The sequence below is a fragment of the Varroa destructor genome, unplaced genomic scaffold (genome assembly GCF_002443255.2).
Source record: "Varroa destructor unplaced genomic scaffold, Vdes_3.0 BEIS01000001.1, whole genome shotgun sequence".
NCBI classification, from domain to species: domain Eukaryota; kingdom Metazoa; phylum Arthropoda; class Arachnida; order Mesostigmata; family Varroidae; genus Varroa; species Varroa destructor.
In genome coordinates this window covers 75,734,998-75,761,731 of record NW_019211454.1, presented here as the reverse complement: position 1 = coordinate 75,761,731, position 26,734 = coordinate 75,734,998, and the positions used below count along the sequence as shown (strand labels likewise).

The 26,734-nt window shown below is 37.3% G+C and overlaps 1 protein-coding gene across 7 annotated transcripts in view; it reads right to left on the bottom strand.

Annotated features, from left to right (window-relative positions):
- LOC111243433 (protocadherin Fat 3-like) overlaps positions 1 to 26,734 on the bottom strand; it is a 162,584-nt gene that overhangs the window by 116,614 nt on the left and 19,236 nt on the right. For 5 of the 7 annotated variants that reach the window (XM_086978391.1, XM_086978386.1, XM_086978387.1 and 2 more), the window contains exon 3: positions 18,305 to 18,403. The gene's annotated coding sequence lies outside the window, so the exon portion shown is untranslated. Of the gene's footprint in view, positions 1 to 3,593; positions 3,782 to 18,304; positions 18,404 to 21,269; positions 21,346 to 26,734 lie in introns of those variants that run through there. The other 2 variants (XM_022788992.2, XM_086978388.1) reach the window with 2 other exon arrangements.

Sequence of the window (26,734 nt, the reverse complement as noted above, 5' to 3'; positions counted from 1 at the left end):
TTTCATGTTACTTCGTCACAAATTTGATGATAATGAATCATCACAGCTTCGAACCCGGAAACACCATGGTTTCTGTAAATGTGAAAAAAAAGTACTTCTTTTCTTAGAAGTACAAAATTATTCAAGAAGTCTGCCTGGATACGCAATATTTGCTTCAGTTGTATCAGTCTAAATCAATAAAAAAGGGAAACCTCTTCTAAGACAGACACACCTTTTGCATAATTATTCTTGTACTATTGCGCCTTTGCACAATTGTTTAGTTTAGATACATTGTTTTGACACATGATAAGATAGATATGAATTACTTATGTAAGGCTCCACCTAGCTGCTACGTTCCCGAAAGCACTACCCCCAAAAAAACAGATCAAGATATCTATAGAAATTCCATCGGGCGTGGCTTTTTCACTTAACAGCTAACATATCATTTGTATCATAGCAATAAATAAAAGGAATTGGTGTAACAATACCATTTGGTAGAAGTTACACTATTATGTAATGCTGACAGTCTAAAAGGAGTGCCTTGCTTTTACACCAGTTGTCAAAACAGGTCTGCCTACGTTCTAACAAGTTATGTCCACATATGCACGAATTTCGGTCTTCCAAAAATCGAAAAAACACACCATATTCATCCAAGAGGATGAAAACCACCGGGTTGAATCTGGCATAATTTCTATAACGAAGTAATGAAGTGAACTTGGTAAAGGGCGCGTTATCAGGCCTCTCTACTTAGTATGCGGCCTTATGAAATTTCCATCATCCCATAAGCAGAGCCGTAGCACTTCATGGGCCTTACATAAATTACGTGCATCGTTTGCAGTTATATTGACATACTTTACGTGCAGTGTACAATATAGGCACAGTAAATCTGTTGGCAACTAAAGCTAAGATTTGCTCTTTCTTTATATGGCTATGGGGTATAACATATTCTTTCGCAATTTGTTGTCCTTCAGATAGCGAAGTCTTTGCTCAGTTTACACCTACTACTGTATGAGGAAAGCTATGCAGGAAGGCTTTATTTTACAGTTGTGAGCCATCAAAGTGATACTTCTGCATTTCACCAGCTTGAACTTGAGCTCAGGTAGGGTTACTTGAGGGCAGTAAACTGACCATGGCACAAGGCTTTAATATTCTAGAGTTCGCGAGATACATTCAAACTAATAGCATACAAGAATGTCATAGCTCACTTGAAAAATGGATGGTACACGGAGTTTGATAAAAACCGCATAATTGGTAAGTAACAAACAATCTTAAATTGCCCAGCTGGTTCCGATATATTAAATAGCTATGCTTTGATAATAGATTCGATTTCGAAATAATTAATATATATTTTCAAATATGCTGCTTCGTATGGAGCAGAGACTTAAGTGACGAAAGTTCAGATATAATCGTGAAACGACGAGGTAAAGACATCGTACTTTCGTGTACTCATGATCTCTTTTAAGGGGTCCACCGGGTTGTGAGGTTTAAATAGACGTGCGTAAAATACTTATTAGATTAGATGATAATGATGATGTTAATGTTTTTTTTCTTTTTGTTAAAGCTAGTCGGCTCACTTTCAAGCCCACCACATTTAGGCTTCGGATAGCAAACACGGTTTACAAGTCTTACAAGTTCTGACAAACTTGCGTAGCACCCAAGGCAGAAAGGGAGCAGAAATGGGATCAATCACGACAAATCAAAGCAGACAGCAGGGTCGCAATAGTAATCCTCGTTGTCTTTTATTTCGGTCCTCTTTCCTCTTTGCTTCTGCTTTCGAGCTCGCCCCATTCACTTTTTTGTTCCTGGTTTCATTTTTTTTTCTCTGTTCGTTCGACGTCGAAGCTTCGTTGACGTCAACGAACGGCAAAATATAAAGCACAGGTACCTCTTAAACCCAAGTTTATTCATTTAGGTTGCTTGCAGCCCTACTGAGGTCGTCCTTTAAATCCTGACTTTATCCTATTATAATTGCAGTTGACAAGCTAAACATAGAGCTTTGCCGCCGGTTTTTCGCACATCATCTTAGAAATGATTGGAATATCGTTTTCTCTGCGTAGTTTTGGTTAATCCCAGCCCCGATCCTGTTGACAACAAATACTGAAACAAAGATACAGCATTATATTGTTGTCTGACTAGTTAATTATGCTTAAAAACTAATTAAAAATATAGCTGCTAATGAGCTTTGATTCGGAGCCTGCCATCAAGAGTAGCAAGAGACAATTTTCTCCTCTCTCTTATAGACAGTTTATGCATTGCAACGCCCATTGCAACGACAGATGAACATATATATTAGGTACACCACTTTAGGTTTCGAAAAGAAGACTCGGTTTGTCGAAAACCGTTCGTCAACAAGGGCTTTGGTGATAAGAAACCCAGCAAAAATAAATTAAATTTAATAAAATTTCTCCACGAGCTCCGCGGCCATCATTACCGGCCTGTATGGGCCAGATCCTCGTGGAGATGTTAAAGCAAAGAGTCATATGTATTTTTCTTAAGCACCTCTCTCTTCTTTCCGGTTATGCCCTGTTGATCAGGTGACTATACTGATGTCAAATACCAAGCATTGAATATCAGCGGGTACAAGCTCACATCGTTGCCACGCGGCGGAAGACCCCTTGTCCCTTACCCACGTTATTAAGAAGATAATGACTATTGAACTTATATTTTACGTAGCCCGCTAGTCATTGTCACCGCCAGCGATTTTGAGCAGTATACAAAACCGAACTGACAAATTATAATCTGGATAAAATATAATCTATCACAGGTTACCTTTATTTTCAGTGCACATAAATAGTCAGTTGTAACCGTAAGTTGTTGGTATGTGCATGCACGTGTTGAACGTTTACAGAAGGTAACGGCTTCAAAAAAATTATAACCAAATTCTGCTGAAGACCCGATTTCGATAATAGGCTTATAAGACTAACCGGCATAAAATTATTGTAATCTATATTATTATCAATAGGCTTTTCATTGGTGTTAAAAATATTTTGCAACGGTCAGCAGAGATTCAAGTTCGCTTTTATCTTAATTCTTACACGGTTTCTGCTTCTTGGTGTAAATACTCTTGGCTTTATGCTGACCCCGTTCTAAAATCTATTAGATTTGTCGGTAGGAGCCCAACTTACGTTTTTATTTTTTTCTAAACCTTAGCATCAGGTAACTAGTTCCAGATTTCAACGTAATTTGCAAGGTCTGTTCGTCACAGTGCTTATATAAGTATATATAATATAGACTATATATACTAAATATTACTACATATAGTAAATAATTACAAAAATAAGATATATAGAGAGTTGAAACATGTTGAATACAAGTACAAGGTAACAAAAACTCCTCAAAAGTTTAAAAAGATAAGCCTCAACTCTGATCTATCCCAACTATATGTGTATATATATATATATATATATATATGTGATTTGAATTAGGAGTCAAATATTACACCACACGTATTTGTTAGTTCCCGTTAATTTCACCGTTTAGCAACAGCCACTATGAAGATGAGCCGAGCAGTCCGTAGTGAGCAAATAAGCGCACTCAATAAAATAATTTAATAAATAGGTTATAGTAATCATTGGCTCAAGCAATTAGTGCAAGGCATGGCTTCATTTACGTACTTATCGTTTTACATGAACCCGAGATGTCAGGAAGCTATATTTGATCATTTCCGCTTAATGAAGTCAAGTTCTTGCCACTTTCCAGCTGGATCTTCTCATTCGAGAATTTCGTCTCTGTCTTGTTACTGTCAGTACTTCAATGACTGTTAGTCCTTTGTTCTGCTACCGCATGAGTGCGATTGCGGAATTTTCTTTCTGTGGTAATTGCATCTGTATCATTGTCTTTCTTTGTTCCTTTAAACCTACTCCTTCAGTGCTTGCCCCATTTTTCCCTCGCCCATTTGACTCCCTCCTATGTGCATGTTTACCGCTTTTTAGAAGTCCCACTTTCCAACGCCCACACCCATATCTCCCATGCCTCTCGTTATCTTCATTCTTAGGTTTGTTGGCGTCTCTTTCTTTATTCGCCTCTCTTCTTTTTTTTTTTTGTTCTTGCCTCCATCTTTTCGAGGGAGCTGCTGCTTCGTCGGTTGCAGCTACTACGGCTGATAGCTCCACTTGTCCATTTTGTTCACTCCATTCTATTGTTTTTTCTCACTTCTCTCCTAAAAGGTGTCTACGTCAACAAGCGGATGTGCAGCCGCAGCGAATGATTGGGTGATTGGGCTACGGCCTTCAATGGCAGGAGATTGCCATAACTGATTTATTTTGTGCTGTCCATCCCATCTTTTCTTTTGGGTTCCATCAAAACACTGAAACGAAAAAAACTGAAGGAGCTTAAACTTAGATACCAGAATGATCGAGCCGAATTAGTTTAAACCAGTAAAATAGCAAACATGTGAAACCTAATTGCTCTTATTCAAGCACAAACTGCGCTTCGATTAATCCCAGAAAAAAATGCAGCAGGTGTTTTATTAAATAAGGAACGCTTTTCTTTTTAGATGTTATACTTTTATAGTTTTTGTTGTAACGATCTGTAAGCTTTTTGCATTGATGTATTTAGTTATAATAAATGTTAAATCGAATTGCAACGCACTACAGGTTACGGTAAAGAATGACGAGGCAAGTAGATATATGTATGGCACGCAACATATAGATTAAACCTGCAGGCCCTTAGTGACAGTACTCCGGTCCTTTAAGGGATCCTGAATTTTCGTTCGAGTAAAAAACGATAAATAACTGTGCCTATTCTCACAATTCTCTTGAATTTTCATCCTTTGATCGCTAAAAATAAATTAACGTTTCCGACGATTCGAATCCTAATGACATTATTTTCATCTTCCAACTTTAACGAATTAGAAGTTGCTTTAATTGAACTAGCTCCTGGCTCCCTCTAAACTGTAGAGGTAACAACCTTCCTATTCTATACACATCCCTGCTCCCATTTTAAAGCTCTACTGAATTCACTTGGTTGGCCTCACCTCCCGCATACATTGATGTGGTAGTATTTAGTAGGCGTAGCAAACACCACATTTGCTTAAGGAGTACTAAATTCATTTCATCGGAAGACAATTATAGCTATAATCATGCAACTATATTGAGCTCTCGACTTAACCGGTGGACTCCCCCACCATTGGTGGGACACTTAGAGTATGTCTAGGGATCTAAACGATAAAATAGGCAAAATTAAACCTATTTCTCAACACAAAAATAGAATTGCAGAAAGTTTCCAAAGAGGAAGAACGGCAATAGTCCGTGAGTATAAAGGTCACGTCCACCATCGCCACTAACTGAGAGTGTAATAGCCGCGGTATTTCTGGCCGGGAAACGTACAGGATGAAGAGAATATATCGCAGCTCTATAGGAGGTTAGCCAAAATTCTACGGTTTTAGAAGGGACTTGCATGCATTTTATCCTCATTCGTTTTTAGGCAAAGTTGTACTCAGATAACGACGTTTACTTTAAAACGCAACAGAAAGAAAAGCATCGCAAAAATAGATATCTCTGCTTGATTTTCCATAGGCTTCCGCAATTTTCTAAATACCTTGTATATTCTAATTTCGCCTTTTCTTAGAAGACCACTAAACCAATACAATTAAAAACAAATCTGTATTTTGCCCCATAGGCTTTATCCTGCGTTTGCTTGTAGAAATGTGTCGTAAATCCTTGTTCACGTTCCGATCAACTCCATTGAGCCGTTGCACATAACTCGTGACCCCATTGCCGCTGCTGCCTTATCATTATTCATAGATACCGTTTTTTGGTGGCTCTCTACATAGTAGCGCTATCACCTAAAGTCTCTGTCCAAGTAGGGCCACTAGATAAGTGTAATGCTAAGTCTCTTGAAAGCGCTTGACACTAGGTAAACCGCAAGTCAAAGCAAATTTGTCAAACGTTAGCAAGTTCTATCAACTCTCTATTTTTCTTCTTCCTGTCTGTCTCCCTGGCGTAGGCAGTGCTGTAAATGCTCTAGAATGTACAGAGGGATAGAGCAAGCGCCTATGGTACCCCCAGATTGATATTTTTCGGGGCTTTAGTAACATGTAATGGATGAAAAGTAACAGACTAATTTTAGCTGCTGCTCTGGTGTTACTTGTCCTAGTTCCGCGTCTATATAATTGTACCAATTCCAAGATTACATCGAAGTTCTCATTAGCATTACATTGACTCGCACTTACGTTACATCTATATCGTTTGACTTGCATACGATTCTTTCTAGGGTTCTTTTTCTTCTGCAGTTGTGCTTCGCTGTCTTTGCTACTGTTACAGTATCGTTGCTGCGTCTTGCCCTTCTTCTCCTCGATTCTACTTGAAATGCCCTTAACTGGGTTGTGTCGATGTTGATGGGCTGTCAGTCGTCGCTGCCGTGGTTGTATCATCCGCGAGGGCAGCTGGCTTGGTCTCAAGCGAGCAGTTTATCTTCATTGAACGACAGAGGTCGCAAAGAGCTCGAGCGTAGGAGTTGTCAAGCCTTTGATGACTAAATCTAGCCGAACGATAGCAGTACATCCTAACAAAAACTCGTACGAATTCCGGCCTTGCTTAAGCTTTTGCCTTCGGTTGACTGTCCTATGCCTTGAAAAAGATCAACGGTAAATAACGGATAGTGGTAAACTGCGGTCTGAACGCAACTAAAAGGACTACCCTTGGGTCCGAATCAATCACTCATATGCCATCATTCTCCGGTCAGCATATTTGATTGGTTGATTATCACGCTCCGTTATCGAAAGGTTTTACTGCAACGGGTCCCTGAACCATGAACGTTCATCGTTGGTAATTTACAGTTCTTTTTCAAAGTTCAAAAGCCCCTTTGCCATTATGCGCCCTTCGTAGCATTTATATATATATATATACATGTATATATTGCCAATGTAAGGTGCATGAGAGGGACGTAAAAATCACGAAAAAGATACTAATTTTCTGAATCCAAAGTATAGCTCATTGGTATTTAAAAATTCAGCGATAAATTAACTTTAAGTTGTCCATTGAGAGTAATCTTCTTATGTTCATGAAAGCGTTCTTCTTTTTTGTTAACTACGAGGCTGATTCTCTTTGACGAAATTGTTCATTTTCTTATTACATTTGTTATTATTAATTATTATTAACCACCATGTGGCCTTAAGGAATCGCAGGTAGTTTTGCTCCGACCGCTTCAGTGGACTCACCATCAAATATATTTGATTTTACCAGATATATGAAGGATTACTCATTTGACCATAGTGTACGCTTAGCTAACCATTTTTGTCAATGCTAACGGCTGACTGATTGCGTGACTATTAGGAATGTTTCAAGGTTATGGATCGGTCTGTTCCTTCCAATTCTGTATTTTTCTCTGAAGTGACCTCATGCTGGACAGCTCCTGAGGAGGTCACGTGCGCAAACGGCAAATTTATGAAGATGTCTCAGATGGCAGCACCATACCCTAACCAAATAATCACGCTCTTTTTAATATGTGCGACAACAATTTGCAAAGTGGAATAACGGTTTATGTGAGTGTGAGCGTGAACTTACTGCCACTTGCACAGAACATTTATTTTTTTAGGTTGTAATTAGGATGTTGCGACGCTTGTAGGCTTGTCGTCAAGTCCAACAATATCAATGTATTACATAATAATACTATTCAAATTAGAAGATTCCAAGGAAAAAGTAGGCAAATACGGTCATATATTACATGTGCATGAACAATACTAAGCTCGAATAAGCAAGGAACGTTCTAGAGTTTTTTTTTTTTCTATATTTTTCCTATTTGCTGGATTTTGCTTAACTCAATATTGTCTGTCTCATTTATTCACAAACGGTGTGAAATTCTGTTGCTGCAGGGAATATTCGGGAATACGTCTGAAAATACGCATATGTAGAATGCGAAAAGAACAAGTCGGCCTTGTCAACATCCATTACTCATTTTTGACACAAGATCAACGAGAAAACACAAAATTCTATCTGTATATGGAGACTTGAACGCTGTTTACATACATGGCTACAAAAATTATATACTGCTGGATCCATAAAGAATTGGCAGCTGTCAAAAAGAACACCCCTAAAAGAAAAAAGCGAAATTGGAATAATGTAGAAATTACGAAAGAGTGGCTCCATCAAAACACTATTACAATCGACTAGGCTGTGACCTATAAATGAATACATAGTGCTCCAGCTTCAACTAACTTGCTGCTGCTGTTGAGAAAAAGCAGTCCCCTCCCCCTGTCAGCCTTCCCCTTGTATCCTCAGGGCAATGGGTTGCCACCAACGAATTTCGTTTGGTGTCGCCTGCTTTGCAGCGCATTGCCTCTTGGCTCCATTGCCCCGCTGCTGTAACAAACGGTAGCAGCTGTCGGCATCTGTTCGACTGCGGTACGTTCTTCTCGTGGTCGTTTGTGGATCGCAAGTAACACAATTGGCCAGATCGGCGGAATCAGTAATATATATACCCATTGGTAGTAACATAAATCTTGCAGTAGCCTCATTATTAATAGTGGTGGCTGTGTTAACTAGACTGAGATACAGTGGGACGGAGCGAATAAAGATAGTGATATTGCCATACAGTTGCTATTCTTCAAGGACGGCCATTTGGTCAAGAGCAACTTCACAATGATTCCAATGAAAAACAACTAAATAGATTGAAAGAAACTATTCTTTATTACAATCTTTATACATTTAAGTTGCCACTAAATAAAATGGGCTTTCTTGACTTTCTTCATGGTAGTTATTCGTTTCACCAGGTTTGTTTTGCCCCCTAGGAAAATTGTGTTTGGCGGCGGGGCAGATTTTTACGTAAGGTGCGTACAAACAAGCAAAACTGCCGCCTATAAGAGACCGAGAGAAAGAGGTAAAGAACACTGTCTGCTGCAGTACTTGGAATGAAGGCATCATTAGCCGTTGTTTCGACACAACTGTAAACTCTGCTTGTTTCTGGGAAATTATTCCAAGATTTTTTTGAACTTCAAGTGCTTAAAAAGGATTTGTTAGACCTGTAGTTTATGTCAAATGGCTTATGCCTCGTTACTACAGAACTACCTAACTAATAACGTAATTGCATTGTCTACGGATGACTCCGGTGAGCGACTGATCTCCAGGCGGGATGACGTCGAATAGTCTTGTAGGCAATACTTAATTCCACTTGACCGCTTTTCATAGAAGTATGTAAAAATGTGCTATGACAATCCACGGACGACAGGTAAACTTAAGCTTTTAGGGATAGGGTTATATGTATGTTGAAAACTGACTGAGTAAGTGCTATCAAGAAAGCTTTCTTTAATGATATTTTGTTTAAAAAAATATTAGATGTGTTAAATTTGTTTTGAAAAAAAACTTATTTAAATGCATGTAATTGTTTCTACTTCGCGTTTTGAACTTGAAGCGTTCAATATTTTGAAGTTGCTCCTGACTAGGTGGTCGTCTCTGTAGCTGGTAAAGGGCTGCAAAAAATAGATGATATCAATAGCGAAATGTCTGATACACTGATAGGTTTATTAGCAGCTGCCTCATTCTGATGAAGCTAACGCTTTAAGAAATCAATTCGTGAAATCTAAAGGATACTGTTGTATTTATTTTAGGGCACCGTAAAATATCGGGAAGGACATTTAAATAAGTGTACTCAGAATAGACATAACGTTAACGGTTTTATCCAGTAATATAACCGGGAATTCATGTTAAAAGCTGAACAATATTGCGTTATAGTAAAAAGGATACAAAGATTATTTTAGAAATCGGAACATACCTTATCCAAAAGGACAGCACAGGCTTTCATTAACAAACCGATGTTCGAGTCGTGAGATTTTTTTAGGCCATAGCTTTTTCAATCATTGGATCAGGCTAAACCTGGCAGCTAATTAAATTACATAGAAAACTGTTCATAAACAACTTATTGCAACGAAAGCGCGTATATAACTATATAATGTAAATATTGATTTTCTAAATACCTACTGTCATTTTGTGTTACATATGTATACTCCCAAAAATAAAGGCGAGCACGTAAAAATCAACTTTTTGTAAGACTCCAGAGTGAAACACTACCAGTCCACCTAAAAATCAGGTTGGAATAATATCGATAGATAGTTTTAATCGATAACAACGGATGATGAGGAGAGTCACAATTCACCTTTAAAACAATTTTAGAAAAGTAGAGAGAAGGTAATTAATAAATAATACCGGTTTACTGTTCGGAAAATGGATAACACAAATAAAAATAACAATGCCATTTAAAGAGTATCAAAGAGATCAAAGATGTTGAACTCCATATATCATAAAACACTATATTTTTAGCAATTGTAAACAATGGCAACTACAGTTAGCTAAATGTTGCTTAGAATGCTTTGTAAACAAATTGAGTCCTAGTTTAAAAACAAAAATTAAAATATACATAGATATATACGATTTTGCGGGACTGTCAGAACGACAGTGGAAGCAGCATTTTTTTCTCGAAACATCAAGCCTAAAAAGCCATTGTCAACATAGTTTGGACAACATATATATATACATGTTTTTGCATTAGACTATAGAATAAGGACTCGATTATACACAGGTAGCCTGGCTCAGTCCGATGATGCTATCATAGATCTTAGGGTTGCAATAATATTGTAGGAGTATGTCACCTAAACAGAAAAATCAGACCCGTTGGTATTTGGGAACTGGGTCCGCAGGGTTTTGCCAATCAACTCAGCATAAATAGCAGATAAAACTAGCCCATGCGGACCCCCATGCAAGTAACCAGAGCGTTGAGAGTAATACCAGATACGCGTTTCCAAATGGTAATATTATTGGCGGATTCCCAAGAATGTATGGATTTTATACTGGACAAGTTTAGATATACGTGTATATATGAAGACTGCCAAAAATTTGAAAGTTTATTATATTTACACTTAATGCTTAAATTCACCCATGTTATAGGTATTACAGTCTCACAGCTTTCTTCATTTAGAATCCTTATTGTGGCCAACGCGGTAGAGTACCTTTAGGAGAAGTTGCATGCTTGACTCTTCCGCCATCAATCTGGTCCCATAGTTTGCCGCTCACCGACTCGGACACGTCATCCACAGAACTCGGGTTCTAACCTCCGAAGCTTAATCATCTTGTTGCTGTTGAGCTTTGAATAGCCGCTACTCTGCTCGTTGCTTCGTCCGATGTTTTTTCATTAGACACCGTCTTTTGCCATTAGACACAGATCCAGCCCACATTTTGCACTTGGAAACCACCCAACTATGTCGAAATCTTATTCCCGACTAATGAATTCTTGATCAAGATTTTCCCAAGCTTTTGCTTCCAAAATGCCAAACGCTTCAACATTCACAAGTTAACAATCCATCTATCGTCACTTCTTTTTCAGTACTACTAAACACTTAGCAACATCAGTTGCCCAGCACTCCCCAGGTATCCTCTTTGTGTGGTGAAAATCATATATAGCCTATCGCAGCCAGTACAGCACAATTTTCTGTAGCCTTGATAACTTATAAGTCAAGCCTCGTATCTTCTCACCGTGCTTTAGGCTCTTAAAGGCCAAACCTGTTCTCTAAAGCCTGTTTCAAGCGGCTAAGCCAGATGCTTCGTTTTCTGTTTCCCAACCAACGATATATAGGCTTCGTGTTGGGTCAAGCGCCTTCGACGCGTAAAAAGTAGCGAATATCCATCTGACTGGGTCTCCAGTGCTTGTAATTTGCCACTGACTCAAATGGCGTGCCGCCAGGTGCGATCGATCGCCCTAAAGGGCGCGTTCGTGGATCAAGCCTTTTATCAACGAACGGGTCCACACGTAGACAAACAAGGGTAAAACAAGCAAATGAGTCAGTGGATTTATATAAACCTAATATACTAGTCCGTATTTTATATATGTCCTAGGTCTTCATTCTGAGCTCCCGTCGGGTTCAAAGGAATAACTAGCTATAATAATCGGATTGCTGAAAAGCTATGTTACTAAGGACTTTATCGTCAACCGTGTGGAATTAGCAGAAAATATGAGACTATACTTCAGAAGTTGTTCGCTTAAAGATTGAATTTTATTTTTAAACCAAATACTGTAAGCTTCGGCGGAATTTCTATGCGCGTTTGTGTCGAAATTAGACTGCGATTATTTGATAATGTTTATTTCTATGTGTGAACATGCATAGACATAGGTTCGTCGATAGCTGACTTTACACTCCCTAAAAAAAGCTTTAGCAAGGCCAATAGTAAACGAATTATGATCTCTGATCTAGCTAACTTGACACAAAATAGTGATGAATCATCATCCTTTCTAGAAGGCGAGCATATCCTTAGTACAGTCGAATGATAAATTCCTTAACACAGAAGCATTAAGGATTCATGTAGCCTTATATTTGTCCCATATATCATGTTGCGGGCAAGATGGCATTATCTAACAAATTGGCCTTACGTGGATAAGGGTGTTTTTAATGTAAAACGAAACTGAACAAAAAATTTAAAAAAATATTTCCAATTACATTTTTGACGTAGCGTTTCATTCACTTCACAAATTAAAGGTCAGTAAGTTTCGTAACATTTACACTTTTTTTTTTTACATACATAGACCCACTGAGCATTTATCACCGAATACACGTTGTCAGCTTCCAAACTGTAGAAAGTATAATCCTATAAACTTACTTTTAAAGAAAACTTTTACAAAAAAGCCCAGTAGCCTTAAGTCACTAAAAAAAAGGCTATGGTATGACTGAAGATAATATTTGTCTAAGTTAATAATGTACGAAACAGAAACTGTTTTAGAATTCACGCCATGCAGTTACTCTATTTCTTTAAAATGCTAATTTATAATAACCTAGGGCTGATTATACGTCGTCTATATTAGCGGCTAGTTAAACGTCAGAATCAAGTAGATATATCAGACTCATTCGTGGTGGAGATCACCTTAAGTGTATTACTCACGTAATGCCATGTTCCTAAACCCAAACTAATTCCGGAACGATACAAAAAACCTGGAGGTTCGTATTTTGTTATATGTACCTATACATTAAATAAAAAAAAGAAAAAGCAAAAATACAACGATTGTGGACATGAATAAACTGTAAGTACGTGTCAACCAACGCAATGTTTTGAGAGAAACGTACGCTAACCTTAGGACTGAAAGTATATCCGTATTTCTCTGGGAAACCGAATACGCGACATGGAACAACCTGAAAAATGCAATTTGATTCGTTTGCGGAGGCAAAGTTTGCGTTATTTGCATAATAATTCATTCGCGACGTTCAAGTTATACTTTTTCTCAAAATTAATTAAAAGTACTCCTGTCAAACTATAAAAATGTTTTGCTTCAAGCATAGCAGCGTAAGCTCCAGCTGGACGTTACCCCAGAGCACGAGGCGCCCCGTTTGAAAACAATGAACAAGTTTATTTTGTTCAGGTAATTGTTTAACTAACGATAGAGTTCCTTATTCGAAGCCATTCTAAAATCACGTTAGTAGGATACTGCTGCTCCTGTTTGTATAATACATCTGAAAATAAACTTAGTCTTAAGCACGACCTTAAATAACAGACCCGCAGGGCGTCGCCGCCTTACAAAGATGTCACTTTTACCAAGAAACAACAGCGGGATTAAAGTTTGTAAAACTAACTTTCCTTTATAGCAGTATTATTCAAATCGATTCTGTTATTCCGGTGGCTTAGTTTAAACGAGGTACATCGAAGGTTAGCTCTAGCTAAGCTGTCAGCATATGTAAATAGAATATGAATCAATACAGGGAAGGACTGGTGGTAATAGAAAGACGGCAAGCCGCTTTTATCTGTAGGTCTAGATGATTCCGGCTGGCAAGGAGAACCGCGATCTCCAAAGTAACATCTAACATTAAAACAGATTGCCTTATGTAGATAAACAACTGACTAGGTAAAAGGACACATCACAGAACAGGGCCTAGTGCATTTCTTTGGTTTATATTTTCTATGGAGGATACTGTAAACATTCCAAATGTTTCATGTTTTACGTCCGGTACCGCCGTTCGGCAGTCCATGTAAACACATCACGCACATTAGCATAATATAATAACTGTAACAAGAAGGCCACGTCGTCACGGAGACTTTGTGGATGCTTATCGCGGTTAAATTGCAAGTTGGCGTCTGCAACGAGACGGTTGGGAACACTTTGCAGAAGATGCCAAAAAACCACGTCAAGACATCTGGCCTTCTGATGCTCTAACATCGTGTGGACGAGCCGGGAATAGGTTTGAAGGAACTAAACACACTGACAAAACCGTCCCACAGAGTTGTCTTGGGACACTCAACGGCTACGCCGTATGAATTACCTACCCTAAATGAACACTATAATTGTACAACGTTTACAAAGATACTGCAGCTTGTATAACGCGAAGGTTGAATATTATTAACGCATGCGACCAAACTACTACCGAAAGAAGGTGAGGGTAAGAGAGTTCTAAGACGTCTGCCTCAGCAGTTCCTTTGCTTGTTTGTTTACCTGCTGTTTTGTCAGAAAGCGAGCGTATGGCTAAAGGACTCTAGAGAAATTATTCCAACCTGAGGTTCATATGTCTCCGCAAGAATTATACTCTATGAAACATCGCTACTGATGATCTAAATGCAAAGCGGATGCATTGTAAATGAAACCTAAATAAAGGCTAGGACAATTCTTAGAAGTTGGATAAAGTGGTACGTTTAAGTCTGGATCACATCACATAGAGAATCCTAAGATAAAACTAGTTGTGATGAATAAAGCAGCGAAGCAAAGCATCTACATTGCATTGGACTACTTCTCCTATAGTTCCCGTTCCTTTTATTAGGACACACAAAAAGTCACCTAGCCTCTTAGCTTCTCTTTCATAGACACAAGTTATCTTGACTTCTATCTAAATTGTTATATAATGCGCATTATTAAAATGTCATATTACTAGCACATATGAATTTTAATTTTGTTTCCAAATAGATAATTAAATGATTGCCAGTTGATTTTATAGCATAGTCTTTGTCTGACGAACTGTGCGTTTACCTGTTCATTATTAGAGATCGGTATGCATAGATCACAAATTTTATTAATTACGTATGTATTATCATCCTTCTGACAAAGGATAGAAGCTAAGGTATGGCATGAAAGGCAGCTCGATCTATCTTATAGCTACCTTAAATCACGAATCTTTCTCTTTAATCCTATAGTATGTTTTATTTATGAAGTTACAAAAACGGACGACTTCTTAAAATTAACATTGGATTTATTAAGATTAGAAGAAACGAACTTATTCCGGAGAAAGTATTCATCGAATCGGCTTCATTTTCATCACGCACCCAGTAAAAAAAAACTGTCGTGACCCGTTAAAAATAAGCTCAGTCCAACAACTTAAAGAGGTCGAACAGCCGCATACTATAGCGGATTCAATTTATTAATTATTTTACGTGGATGGAACAATTTAACCTATAAACCTATAAACTTTTTCTAACATGCTTGCCAAGAAACTCAGCCAATTTAAGATCAGCCTTTCTTGGGAATATAATTTCTACAGTGATTTTTTAGTGTTGGCTGATTGACCTTGTTTCCAGAATGCGCGGTGGATCTCTGAAGGACGCATCGAACCAAGTTGGCCTTCGACCGATTTTTAGTAGATGTTGCCATTAATAGAGTTGGCTGATTTAGTGATTCTATTCCTGAGACGTCATTGAAGTTAAAAGATTTTTTATCCCCTTTTTTATCGTGAGCAACTACATATTTTACTACACGAAGACACATACATATATATTTGATTAAATTCATATGTTTCGTTTGATCCTGCTCCCGCAACGTCATCAAGGCCTAAGGACCTTTAAGTATTCGTTTAGTAATAACAATTACATTGACTAAAGAACAAGTATTTAAAATGTCTCGATTGGCCTACTGGTCTTATTTTTGATGATAAATATTTGCATCTCTTTTTTGACATTCTGGCGATTCTCTAAAAGTGAATTAAAACGTTTTCTAACGAATATCAACTCTACTTTTGCTGCTTTAATTTTTCAATTGCCATTTATTGAGGATTCGCTAAAATGACAGCTTGAAACGCATCCTCACCCCGTTATTACGTCGGCAAATCGATACGACCAATAAAATGTTAGCGATTTCACTTAAAGTCTCAATTTCAGGCATAGGTGCATGATATAGGTACAAAGAAACACATCCTGCATAAATCTCCACGTAAAAAAAATTTGCCTTAGTGTGAGCTAAATAAAAAAGCTACTACACTAGGTTTTTAACTTTCCGTGCCAAAATATCAATTTTAGCTGTAAGAAAAGATATTCCATTTCCACTCAACTCGTCAACATCTGTCAAATAGTGTAAAGAATTAGCGTCAATAAAATGGTGCTTTGCATGGAAAAAATGTTTGGCATTTTGGTGTTTGCTTCAAAAGTATTTTAAAGAATAATTTTGAAAAAAATTATTGAACTAAAATATTTTCCAGTTGATGTTAATCAATAATTCAATCTAGTTATAATTATTAATTATATAATTATTATTATATAATTAATAATAATTCAATCAAAAACGCTCAAATAAAGACATGCAAAGGTAGCTCAAAACGCATTTTTATCCTGTTGTCAGGTGGGCAAAGTAAATCCCTCAATGGATTCATACGGGAATATCAGTTTTAGGATGCGTATTGCATTCATTCTCAGCTCGTAGAAATATGCCGATTAACATCGACAAAAGTTTCACCGAAAAGTAGCCCTTTTCAACTGTTAGAATCTTCTGGTAGACATGTTTAAGAGTATCTTGCAAAAAAACGCTAAAAAGGACGAAGGTTACAAAAGACGACCCACTTGCCCTAAGTAACATCACATTCCAAAATAACTGCTGCTAGGCAAAAAGTATTTATCAAGTTATTTTTATCTCACGCGATGTCCTTCTCAAGTCGAGACTTTAGTGAACCGCGAAAAATCAGCGCACTCCAACTACCACGAGGAACTATTTGGATCAGACAGGACAACCAACAAGCGGGCAGAGCTTTATATATATATATATATATATATATATATAAGGATCGATGAGACGATAGCATTGACTTTTACTACTGTAATCTTCCTTTCTTTCGGCCATATGAGGAATTTCATCGGATTGTCTGTTTATTTTACTAGTGCAGTATATCTGTGCATCTTTACAAAAAATTAATTTTTTTTGCGCCAATGCTCCCAATAAAAGTCAACAATGCATATAGCAGTACAAATCACTCTAAATTCAAACTAGGTGTATACACGAGAAAAATATTTACGCTACTTCAAGCTAGCTACGTAATGCGCTGATGTAGATCTAAGAAGTGAAATTGCTTGGGAAAATATTGCTTCGCTTCAAGTGGGAATCCAACCCAGTATTATATGCTCGTGAGTTCTGACATCCATTCGCCTCCCTTACATAGTAGCAAAACTGGGTGTATTTATACGTATAGCCATTGATTATTTGTTGCAATATCTAGTGCGTGCGATGCAGGACAGCTTTAAAACCAGAGTCCCGTCAAAATGGCAGACAAATCATATCATTTCATTCATTTCTTTATTAGGAGAAGGTATCATGAGACGAAGACGAAAGCGTCGTTTGTTCTTGCAATGAAAAAGAAGAGTCGTCGTTCTTGTAGTGTGTTAAAGACTCTCTTAGCCCTTAGTCTTAATTAACTCGAACGGCAAACGAGCAGCAGGAAACAGCTACGCACAACTAGTCAATTACTTAACCATTCTAGCCGAAAATCGATCACGATACTAACGCTCTCCAACAAAGCAGCAATGTCAGGACACAATTTAGTTTTGTAGCAGTAGTAGTCTAAAGAAAAGGAAAAAAAGCTCCTCGTTTTTCTCATCAGTATCTAGTAAACTGCGCAGATATGCTGGATTAAATAAGTCAGATATCATGAAATAGAAAAAAAAACTAACTTCTACAAATGATATACATGGCGTGCCATCGCTTTGTCCAAAAGATTCACGAAACACACAGCTGTACGAAACATGATCAGATCGTGCCTGCTACTTGTCATTCCAACAAGCAACCCATTATAGCACTATGCAATTAGAAATATATATTTACAATAAGAAAAAGATATTTAAAATTATTATGTTGGTTCCTTTTGTTTTCGTTAATATTTGATATTTTTAAGCATTTTTTATTGATATTCATTTTTGTATATTGATGGAAAAATATGTCTAGACAGAAGGTTGGACACAACCAGTTGGAGGGAACTAGCACGAAAAGACGGAGAAGTGTGTTTTAAATCGCATACTCTATAACCCGTAGGCAATGACACCAAGTAATGGCTAAACTGACGCAACTAAGCCAGAAAAGAAAGCGATCAACAAAGATGATTTAGAGCGAACGAGAACTCTCTGTCAATACAAATCTAAATTCGAGTGACCTTTAAATAAATTATAGTACTTACGTTGAATTCTTATGCCAAGTCCAATAAAACCGTTGGCTGTCCTCCAATTTGCCGGGAGCTCGGTCAAGGATTACCAATGTCTCAAATCGACTCGCGGCTCTAAAATAGAAAAGTATACAAAATTCAGTCAACGGCATCGCTGCTATATAGAAGGCAATATGTTTACGTTCTCTTTGCTGAACGTCTCGAGAATTCGTATACGAATATGTTAAAAAGCTGTGCTACAATGTTACATTCCACTTATAGCTACGGAAATGTAACTAGCTTAATTTCAAGTTGATCCTAACTTGTTGTTTCATCTCAAGGTTTGGGAACGTTACTTTCTATCAGAGCTTTCAATATAATGCATTATCACTGTCTTTCTGCTCGCCACTTTGAAAAACTTAATAAGATAATTCGCTTAATAAGATAAATTATCTACTACATGCCTTGTACCACCAAGTATTTTCAGATACTTATCAATTTACATTAATTTATAATAGCTATTACATATGTTTGTGAAATATGAATAGTATCAAACCTTATAGTTGAGTAATGGCGATAGTTTGAACATTTCTCTTATCTAGTCAACATATATTGCCTGATTACCGAAGTATGCCAAAAATGCCCTATCCGAAAAAACCTCAAGCTATCGGTTTGAATATTACACATTCTATATGCGCCAAGTTGTGACTGTAGACAAATATATTTCTAAACTTTTATTCCAACAAATTTATTATTTTTTTAAATTTATTATTTATTATTAACAAACAGGTTATTTTTGCAAGAAAGAGAAGAACCGGTATTTACTGATTTTGGTACGTTTATTTTTTTTTACTAGTAAAGCCTTGCAAGCGACGACAACCTCAAATAATTTGTAACAGTGTAGGAACAGTGGTGGAATTCGGTCAACGAATGTATGTAGTTTTCAGATAACCGAATTATTGTAAATTTTCGCACCATTCTGCACAATAAATATAATTATTTATATTATAATATTATAAATTATAATATAAAACAACAACAATAATAAGCAAATAAGCCTTTATATAACGTTTAGATAACTTTCAATTGTTGTCGAAGTTTTATTATTATTATTCTTATTATTATAGTATTATTATTAAAAAAATAAATGATGTTCAAAGCTCCCAGCCCAGTCAAGCTAAGGACCTGCAGTTGTGGCAAATTTATATTAATTTTACATATATTAACGTAAAACTTGTTATAATCATTTGTTAATTATAACGGGGTCGGCAGATTTGACGTTTAAATATCATTCGAACTATCGGATTGGCTTATAATAGGCAATTAAGAGAAAGGAAAGAACTGTTTCTGTGCACTAAATATTTGCCATACTCCTCACTATATCTTAAACAGGTCCGACTAAAAATATTGAAAACATTCGTTCGAATGTAATCTACTGTTATTATTAGATTTAATAACGATTGAAAAAAGTGAGGTTTTCTTACATATCGGTCAGTGCTCTAACTAGCAAAACTGGGTATGAATATCGGCGACGACATACCCAAATACTCTATTTTTAATTATTTATCAATCAAATCATTCTAATAAACTCTAAGAAAGCTCTGCTTACTTCAATTCAGAATGGTGCCGAGTGATTTTTACTGAAGTTACAACGACCCGACAATCACAATAAGCAATAGAAAGAGCTAATAAATAATAATATTAAATTGCATCCATTATCCTCTAGAGTTTAATACAACATTGTTGACCAATCATTATTCGAGACGTTCTGAGAAAAGGTCGCTGTTTCAGGGAACGGAATTCGATGGGTCATAAAGCGGGAATCCCGTTTGTGCTGTTACCTCTGCCTGGAAATTTCTGACCCAAAAAATTTTACACACTGTGTGTATGGCAATACATTCGAGTACACCCCGTATGTCGAGGTTAACTTTAATCATAATGTCGGTAGCCTTTTCATTACCGTATTTCGTACCGTATACTGTACCGGACCTATTCATTTGCATATATCCAGCGTTTTCTATGTACTTTCTAATTGCTCCCTTTTTTATATTATATTTCCGATGTTTTTTTTGCTGATTTTATTCTGTTTGACTCTTTCTTACAGTATTCTTATTGCAATGTTATTAGTATTTCGTTGTTTTCAATAACTTTATCGCCTGTTCATCTTTCGTTAGAGTTCCCTTCGGTGGCTTTTGTTTATGAGTGTTTAATAAGAGTTCGCATTTGTGCGCTGAATAGTGGCGGGCTCTTTTTCGGATCCGATCATTATTGATTTTGAAAAAAAGAAAGAGAAGATGGCAAAAATCAAAGAAAAGAACGAAGGGCAAAGATACTACAAAAAAATGAAATCACACAAGTTGCAGGGACGGTACACACGTCATTGAAAAGGACAGCGGTTGCGGGCATATAAAAGAGACATTCAGTATCACAGTTAATTTTCATTTCGAAAAAGGCGAGTTCATCGCTCCATAGAGAGCCCGCACAGAATTTTATCCGCGTATTCTCTCTTTATAACTAAAACGTCAGTGTCTAGCTTGATGCTGATTTATTTGGTGATCCTTTCCCGTATTTTGCCCAGGGCTACATCATAGAAGACCGGTAGGGAAATGTGTAATCAGCTTGAATCATATAGGCGTGCAATAATAGAAGAACTGTGGTGGCAGAAGAGAATGCGTAGTCTATATGAAGTCAAATTATTGACTTTTTTTTAACACAAGAGGAATTCCTTTTTTGCTGTTGATCTTTTTTTCTTATCTAGAGAATTTCGTGTTTGCGCGTATCGGTATTGTACAAAATAAACATCGATAATATTGCCTTTTTTTTTTTTTTTACCGTAAGACAATGCTTGTCGATTTACCTTGAAACAGAAAAAAGTGAGAAGTATAGAGGAAATAGCATTTCATTAGTTCTATTTCATAAGAATATATATCCATGGCATTCATTTTCTATGATGTCTTCTGCCTACAGACCTTGTGCGCGACGGCTCGTGAAAAATTGTTACCTTGCCAAGACCACATGCATTGTAGACACTCAGCTACGAAGATCTACCCGAGCTAATCCTCGCGCCAGAAGGAGGACCTATATGTGAATATATATATACGCAGAGCATTTTTTTCAGTTCCAAAACACAGCGACAGTATTGATAGGTGAAACTTTTCTTTCATATAAAACATTTTATCAATTTCCGTAACGAATTTAACCTTCATTAAAGATGCTATGCTGTAATGAATATAGCATATGTATCGGCTCAGTACAAACAGCTAAGCTCTGCCCATTACGGGTTTTGCACAATAGAGTAACTCATTTAAACGTAAATTCAGGGTGGCACGTGTGCATCTCCGACTCACTAGATTAAGATTAGACCAGGTTAATTCGGCTCGCCATCAGCGGGGAGCGGGACGACGACGACGACTGCAACGCCAAAATATGGTTATATGGTTCACGGCCGGAGAAGTTGCTGCAACACTGAAACTCGACGGGTGTTCAGCAGGAAAAACGAATAACAATAAATAATTTATGATGCTCCTGCTACTGCTGCCGCTGCTTATTCGTCTGCAAACTGCTTCAACTAACGGGAAATCGTCTGCTTATATGAGATACAGCGAAGCTCGAGGATAGAACAGCTCTAGGCGGAGCTGCTACTGTAAAGGAGGGCAGAGGTACGAAAAAAGCTAGGAGAGAAGAAAACCTATGGTGTGCAGGCGATATTCACGACGACATGGGTTGCCACCGCAGCTTTGTTCCTGGCGATCCTCCGAAGATACTCGTTGTTGGTCCAGGAGAGTTCCATGACAAAAGCAAATGCTTAGCTTTTTGAAAGAGAAGAGCATCAGGTTACATTTTTGTTTCAAAATCTTCGCATATTTTAGGATCGGGTCCCTTTATTAAACAGCTTTTTACGGTGCTTCTACGAAACTTGGTGAGATTCACCAGAGCAACACCTTAACATTCCTCATTACTCAGGAAATATAGTTGTATATTCTTAATAAGATCAAATCTGCAAGACAAGTCGCGCACCTTAAAACATATCTCTAGATACGCCATTATTATTATTTTTTTTTTTATTACTTTAAAATGCAATAAACTAATTTTCGGTGAAAAAGATAGCATCCAATTCGAGAATCGCAGACGTACCTTTTCCTATTTCTTGAAAATATCTCAAATCCTTAAGTGCAATTTTCATTGTAAACTGTCCGCTTCGATAAAGTAAAAACATCAAACAATACCTAACCATTGGTCATTTTGAAGCTAAGTTTCCTGCCTCCACTATGACGAATTTATGATTTTTGTAAACCGCCTGCCAGGATTTGGCTAAACTGAAAGATTATACACTGCATATCTTAGGTGAATAAAAAATAAAATTAAAATATCATTCGTCTTCTTCAGTACGATGCTTTACCAAGCCTTAATAAACATGCCAGTGTACATATTGAAATAAGCAGAGGCTCATCGTGCGTGCCAAGGTTCACTCTTTATGTACATTACCTATCTAAGATAGAATATCACCCTAAAATACGTACGTTGACGTTTGCAGCATCCTGCGGGATGTCAAGGACGCACTGGCTACGGTTCATGAGCAAAGTAAAAGATAGTTTATTTAATAATTTGTCCAGCGCAATATGGGACATACTGAGCACGCTACGTATACTGTGGTGGGTGACTGAGAAGTCGCTATACACTTTTGGTTCTCCTATGCATATATAAAAGTTAAAAATTGTTATCAATATCAACGTCATGTACAACAGGGGCCGTCTTTTTTCTTTATTATTTCTACAGTTTCAAAAGCTGCGGATGACAAATGTATAAGTTGTTCTACGAAAGAAAGGCGCTATTCTTTTTCTCTTCTAGCCACTTGGTTCTCCGCTGTAGTTAATGGTCGTATTTCAATATGTTACGTCGAACCGTTATGTGCCTTGCTTTGCTTTAATATTTCTCTCTGTCCCCAGATTTAACCCAACTATGTATTTCTTTATTAGAAAGCGTTCACTGAGCGTGTACCCCAAAGACCGAACAGTACTGGGCACTAGCTGTGGGAAGGGGCACATTCGGCATATACACAGGTCTGCGCATCTCATACCGTCAAGAAGATCGAGGGCAAAAAAGTTATTAAGGGTGGCAGCGTCGACATCGGCCACCTTATCGCACCAGGGTTGTTATTACATAATGCAGAATTAGGAAATATTAACTTGGACTATTTCATCCATACTATATTGAGTTTTTTTGTGTGTGAAGATATATTCTATGCAAACGTAGCGACGACAACGCAACGACAGCCTATTTTAGTTATTTGATTTTTTCAGTTCCGCTAACGTAATAATCATTTCATTATTCCGGCCGCATTGTGTATCAAGCTGTGGTGGTAAATACATACATATACAAAACCTTTCGGTACCCGTTTCGTCTCGTAGGCCGGATGCGAAAATTGGCCAGCGACAAACGTCGTCAATCTGTTTGTTTACTGAAAGCCATTTATTGCCGCTTTGCCACCGAATACGAGAAAACTTAGAAAGGTGACAAGTCGCATGAAGTTAACAAAGAAAGTAACACGGGCTAATAAGTTGTCTGTTGTCGTAATTAGACCTTTCGTACATTGTTCCACATCGGAAATCATACTTTACCGTGCTCTACGATATAGTGTACCGAACGTACATGAGAATATCATACATCATCAATCATGGGAATAACATTAGTATGCAGGTACATGCATATATACTGATATGCCATACTTTATGAAACTGTTATTTAAACTAAAAGTTTTTCTTATGCTCTAAACACAAAGTTTTAGCCGATAAACTAGAATGGATATGATTTTCATGGCACCGTTTTAACTATTTTATTCAAGTTTCATAATACTGAACATTCAGTTTCGTAAAATAATGAAAACTGAGTTTGAACACTTTAAGCTCTCACCGTGAAAAAGTGAAGCGCACTATTCAAAATATGCTATGTTACATTTTATTGAAAACATTTTATTTGTGATTAAGCGCCGACATAACGTATTAGAGACAACATTTTATCGTCTGAAAGAATCTCCTAAGATTTCAAAAAAAAAAACACTTCAAATCGTTATTCAAGAAGCAATTACTCCTATACGGATATCAATCAGCCGCATGTTTCCATGGAGCTCGGAACAAACACCTTTGCTCTTTCTACAACCAAAGGCTCAATCCGGTCGTCAGCTGATCGCGTCATGAATAGTAATATAATGATAAAATCGCTTTTGCATAGCCTTAACCCATCAGTAAACCTTTCTTTTATTTTAGTTTCATTCGAAAGAAGGGCAATGACGAAGTGACTACGAAAGCATTATTTTTCTTACCTCACCCTGACAATACCCTACCCTTACATACGAATATATGTCACATATCTGTGAGAAGTCATTCGATAAATTCCATTCTGTATTTGTCCATTAATGTTTAAAGCGGTACGTCAGGGTCCCATGCTGATACTTTCAAATTTTTTCGTGTTGATGGGTCAATCGCCTGTATTTCATGCGACTTTAACGGAATTTTTGGGCCTCGCGCAGCGGATATATTCACTATATAATGACTTTCCTTATGTAAATTTCTGGTCGATGCGGAGGGTAAAAAATGCCAGTTTTCCTTACTCAGTCTGAATCACGTCGTCTTAGATAGACCTTTTCAATGAGGCCTCCATAATCTGATTTGTTCTAATGCTAATCAGACAAGAAAAAGCAACCTTTGCCTCTATTCGATGTGTCAGTTTATTTTGATCCAAAGAGATATGGTATCGAATCTATCCTTTCAAAAGGTCGTCTATCACTGGAATCACGAATAACATTCACTCGTTAATTACTTAATACTGTAATACGTTTAATACCGTAAGCTTATTGATTTTTAATTACTTTCGGAAGGCAGGCACACACCCACACCCACAGACACACACACACACACACACACACACACACACACACACACACCGATACACACAGAAGACTGTTACGAAACAGCATGCAAACGCCGCTACTATCCACTGTCATATTGACCACCTTTTAATATAGCGATCAGTATGTAGGCTATTTTGAATCGTTTGCGTAAAATCCTAAAAACGATAGTGTTACATTTTTTGTCAATACTGCTTGTGTCATCAGAGATTCCTTTATCTTTCCGTCTTTGTACATTTGGCATGTATCGTTCGGCAACGATATATAGGAATTAGATTAAGTTGATAAAGTTATCGACGAATATTTGCCCCGAAAACGAACCCAGGAGAACTATACGTACATATTTATTCATTGATCTTGAACTTTTACTGCTTAGAAATCAAGTTACCACCTTGTGTATGTCAAAAGCCATTAGAGGTGCCATAAATTGTGCCAAATCGATTTTCAGTCGCTTTCTGGAAAGACTATTGTGGCAGACAAACAGTGATCTCAGCAGCACCACAAGATTGGATCTAATCACGGTGAAGGTATGAATTCACGATTTTCACCAATCTGCCAATAAATCCGTCAAGACGTACAACAAAAACGCATGTAAATACTTTTTGCAGACGATTGCTATATTAGTTTATTACATTGATCGTTTCACAGGCTGCTCGACCATTGTTGTCTTCTTAGCGATTTCCATTTTGGCATAGGTATAGGAAAATATAACAACAAAGTAGACAAAACATTTATGCGCAAAAGCCTTCTATTTTCATCATCATAGTAAAAAATGACAAGTAGCTCGACTATGACGCTGTCGTCTATAGCAGCAGGGTTGTCGTTAATCACGCAACTAAAAAACGTCACCAACTTCTTCTTTCAACACCACAGATGACCCCCCGTCCTCGCAAGCAACTACGAATTTCACTGCCGCCAATTACACCTGTCGTTGTCACTTATTGACAGATGTCTGTTGTTAATGTTGTCGCTGCCGACGATGGTTGTCAACAATGAATGAAAGAAAATAAGACGAAACGAGAGACAGCCAAACTAATGCCAGTGACAAATTATGCGAACGTCCCAACGGTACTGACAACACAGCCAATAGACTTGCTGTAGAAACGAAAAGACCATATATAAGTGCACTGGATTCGTTTGACGTAATGCTACCCATTGTGCGAGAAGTATTATGCTAAACACTACGAGGAATCCCAATAGCAATAACTCTGCTATAATTCTATATGAGAAAAATCTATATGAGAGAGTATTTTTTATCCAACTGACATATTTTTCCCATGACTGTATACAATCTTGCTTAATTGAATACGAAAAGAACTAACTATTTCAAGTATCGATAATCTTGAAGTTTTCCAGTGCCCAAGTATTGGATGACAAGCTGTTACTATTGCCTATACGATGTAGTTAAATTTAAAAGCTGCATATTACAATCGAATTTCAATAACTCTCATAATAACAAAGTGGATTCAATAAGGTCATTATAAGTCATCGTAAGTCTTTTGAAATGTCTCAATGGTTAAAACTAGCTAATGCACAAAATCCGTTAACTGGGGAACTTTAAG